We start from the raw sequence: 4,734 nt of genomic DNA on the forward strand, positions 1-4,734 counted from the left end.
GTGGGATCTCAGAGAGTGAGTAAGCAAATGAGGTGGTTGAGGTTATTGGTTTGGAGCAAGAAGGAGGGGGGCTACTCCCAGGACTCCAGTTGGAGACCAGCTTGCATTCTGAGCCCCTGATCTTCTTCCCTGGATCAGCATGCCATTTGCTCCATGGGTGGGAATTCAGTACACATCAGGGGGATTGGATTAAGGGAGGGGGCTTACCTAGTTTCTCTAACCTGTTTAAGACCTCAGAAGAATTGACCTATAGGTGCTAGAGGAGGTCATGATTCCTCAAACCTGACCGTAAAAGTTCCCTACCTCCCAACACTGTTTAATTCTAAGATAACACTGTTCAATAGAGCAATGCACAAGAGTGCTGCACACAGTGAGTTGTTTATCCCAGGTTATAATAAAATTTTACTGTAAAATAAAATTTAGAATTTTATTGTAAAATAAAATTTTATATTAAGGAGCTTATTTACCCAGCAACTTAATGAAAAAATGCATCCCATTTCCCTTAATCCTTACAAAATGAAACACTGACTACTATAGACTAATTTGTATTAAGCTCTTTGGAATGTAGAAGTACAAAGTTTCACTCTGATTTCCATTTGATGAGATTCTGTTAGTTGCTTGTACTAATTTCTTACAGTGTTTCTAAAAATCGCATTTCAAAAGTACTTTTACACTTGAATTTAGCAAAACTTAATTGTTGCTTTCTGCTGATCACTGCTCTCTGCCTTCAAACTCCTAATCCCTAACCCTCAATCAAACTGTACATTTTGAACACTAAAGGGAGGCTTGTCCTTGGTTTTAGGAGAGAAGTCCTTTGCTCAGGTCTGATTTTGTTTTCCAATCATCAGGTGTTCCAAAGTGTATTATCAAGGCTAGTGGCAGGGCTGTGAAAGTTAGCAAGTGATTACTTTAGCTGTTAACCAAGGGAAAGAGAAATGGGAAGAAAAGAGCGGAGGGCCAAGGTCTGAAATCTAGAGATGCCTCTCAGTTAGAAGAGCAGGAAGAAGATGAAGCAAAAATGACAGAAAAAAAAGACTCTTGTGAAATTCAGACATTGAAGCTGGGGTCTCCTATGTCAAAAAGATTTAAATACAGGCACTCATGGAATCAGATAAAATTTTGATAAACCTTTCAATGAGAAACAAATAGAAATATTGTGACACTGGACTGTTAGTTGGTTTTCTAAAAACACTCACATATACCATTCTTTCACTTAGAGAACCAAGTTCTACATGTTTTAGAAGGTAAAAAATAGTTGTCAATTAACTGTGAAATACTTAAAGACAAAGAGTGGCTTTGGGATTTAACTTTCCTACTCACTGTCAGAGCTATCTCAATGAATTAAATATCTATTTATAATGCAGAAGTCGTCACAAACTATCTCAATGAATTAAATATCTATTTATAATGCAACCTTAGCTTGTTGCTGACAGTGCTCCACATGGCACTTTTTTCAACCTGGTTGCCATGGGAATCAGTCCCTTTACCCCTGGCTGGCCTCTAATCATCAGCCTAGCATCAGGTAATTTCTGGGAAACGGAATCTCAGTTAGGGTGGAATGGACCTTTAGGAGCATAATTTGTCTGTGGGACTCCAGGAACACAGGCCAAAGATCCTCTCCCCGTGTTTAAAAAACAAATGTAAATTAACCCGATCCTTGAGCTCACACACCTTTGGCCCCAGCATCTCACACCTACAAAGATTGTCAAGGTGGTGTGGTCCAATCTCTAACCCAGTATATAATCTCCATCACAGCAGAATTTACAGCCTCTTTCTGTACACCTCCAAGGGTGGGGAACTCACCACTTCATGATACAACCTTAGATTTTTTAATTGTTTGATTGATCCCATGTCTGCCTGTGTACATTCCATTTGTATTTGATGGCTCTAATTCTACCTCAAGTCGCAGCCCAGTCGGAGTCTACTTCTTACACATAATAGTCTTACAGCGCCCAGAAGATGTGAGCTGTCCTAAGTTCAGAATATCTCACTAGTGGTGCTTCCAGGGCTTGGGCAACATTCATTTGCAAATGTATCTCTACATAGTCAACTCAGTTAATGGCCTCAGAGGGGGTAGAGTTCATGCCCACCCAACCCTGGCCAGGTTCAACCACAGCAGCTTTTACATATTTTATATATCTTTTACTGTATAGAAGCATATGCTATAGAGTATTGACCAATGATTAAATGATGTGATGAAAAATAAAGCAGAGAAAGGAAATACATAAGTGTGTGTCCGGTGGAGAAACTGTAGCAACTTAAAAAGGGTAGCTGAGGGACACCTGGGTGGCTCAGTCAGTTGAGTGTCTGCCTTCAGTTCAGGTCATGATTCCAGGGTCCTAGGATCGAGTCCCATGTCGGGCTCCTTGTTCAGCAGGGAGCCTGTTTCTCCCTCTGCCTGCTGCTCCTCCTGCTTGTGCACGCTCTCTCTCTCTGTCTCTCTGACAAATAAATAAAAATTAAAAAAAAAAACAAAAATAAATAAAAAGGGTAGTTGAGAACACCTCACCGAGAAGGTAACATTTGACCTACGGTTTGAAGGGCAAACGGAACAAGCCACACAGGTATCTAGGTAAGGTGGATTCTTGTCAGGGAGAGCAGCAAGAGCAACAGCCCTGAGACAGGAGAATGCCTGGATGGTTGGAGGAACTGTGACTAGACTCTAGTAGCTGGAGCTGAGTAAGTAAGGGGGAGAGCAAGAGATGAGGTCAGAGAGGTGGTGGGAGCCAGGCCAAGTAAGACCTTTGTAGGTCTTTGTAAGGACTTTAACTTACACCATGAATAAAATAGGAAGTCACTGGAGTGACATGATTAAACTCACATTTCCAAAGGACTATCTAGCATTCTGCATGGACAGTAGACTGAGGGGTGAGGGTGGAAGCAGAGAGATCTGCTAGGAGGCTATTGCAATAATCAGGCAAGGCGGGGGGGGGGCTAGGTCAGCACAGTAGCAGAGAGGTGATGAGAAATTGTTGGATTATTGATATAATCCGAGAAAAGAGCCAACAGAAATTGCTGACAGATTGGATGTGGGGTGTGTTCTGTAAACATTTTCATTAGAAGAAAGAACTGTTTCAAATATTGCCTCAGTGTTTCCCTCCCTGGGTTCTTTTAATCTCATCCTCAAGAAAGAGTTTTCCAATGCCTCCCAAGCTAGGTTACCACTTCTGGACAATTTGTCAATGAGTTTGTCATTGTCTATCCAGAAACACTGTGAGCAAAATGCAATCCTGTACATCTGAAGTGACCTGACTGGCACAGAGCACACAGGACAGTGAAACAATCATTTTCCAGGATCTCAACTCTCCATTTCTATTAATGCCATCTAAAATTACATTAGTCCTTAGGTGGCCAGATCACTCTGCTGGCTCACAGGAAACTTGTGGTCAATTAAACCCCACAGCTCTTTTTCACACAAGCTCTTCCCAGTTCAATCCTTTCTTGTTCTTCACTTGTGCAAGTGATGTGTTATGTTGCAACCGAGTTTTTAACTCAGATATAAAACTTGACATTTATTCCTGTTACATTTCATCAAACAGGCCCCAGCTTACAGACATCATATATTACGACTTAGTGAGCCTCCTTCAATATGTGGCACATATATCCATTATCTACCTCATTTACTCCTAACAGCAATTCTGTGTGGCCCCGTGCTATTATTATCCCCATTTTACCCACGAGGAAACAGAGGCTTGAACAGGTTATGTAACATGCCCAAGGCTGCCAAGCTCATAGCCAAGGGCAGAGCTGGAATTAAAATCCAATTTTGCCTGATTCCAAAGCCAGATTCTCCCATGCTAAATCTCGAATGGCACAGTATCTGGAACATAGTAGGTGCACAATAAATATTTACTAAATTGGCCACCTTCACACCCTACTTTTTATTCATGTTATTGAGCTTGGTATTTGTTGGGCTCTGGTCTAGAGCTTTATATTTATTAGGCATCTTAATCTTTACAATAAATTTATGAGATAGGTACTATCATTATTCACATTTTCTACAAAGAAGGAAACAGAGCCACATAGAGATTAAGCAACCTGTCTAAGTGACACAGCGAACAGTGTTGAGGACGGGCTTTGGACCCAGGCAGTCTGGCTCCAGAGTTTGTGTTTATAATGACTAAGTTATGCTGTCTCAGGCTATTCTGAGATCCTGACCTTACACTCTGAAGGGAAGGAGGTGCCTCAGTCTTACTCTCCGTCCACTGCCCAGTACTAAACCCACAGCCCTCCTGTTGAAATCCAGTTGGGCCTCCCTCTTTTCTGTTTCCCTTTATTATTGATGAAACGTGGTCTCCAGGGTTAGTAAGAAGGAAGACTTGCTCATATCCCCAAACTTAGTCTTGATTTCTCCCCTTCCCTCCCAGAACTCCATGACACTGCTCTCATGTAGACCAAATTGTTCAAGCCCCCTCCTTAAGGAGGGCCCAATGTGATTAAATGATCCCCATTCTGGGTAAATACCTGAAAAAAAAAACCCACTTGCCTGGTGGTGGCATGTCAGTAGAGGCTGGGAGAAGAAGGATGTTCCATTAGCCCCCTCACCACCCCGCACGGTGCCCCCTAGACCACACACCATTATATCAGACTATGGTAAATTAAGTCTATAGGATCCTGGCTAGAGTCAGGTTTTAAACTGGGTGTGGTAAGGGCGTATGGAGAAATCGAAGCCATTCGCACAATTTACTGGCCCATCGAAGATTACTTTTAGTGAGGAAATCCTCTATTATTTCA

This window comes from Ursus americanus, chromosome X (genome assembly GCF_024610735.1).
Source record: "Ursus americanus isolate L20-20 chromosome X, mUrsAme1.1.p, whole genome shotgun sequence".
Classification (NCBI taxonomy): domain Eukaryota; kingdom Metazoa; phylum Chordata; class Mammalia; order Carnivora; family Ursidae; genus Ursus; species Ursus americanus.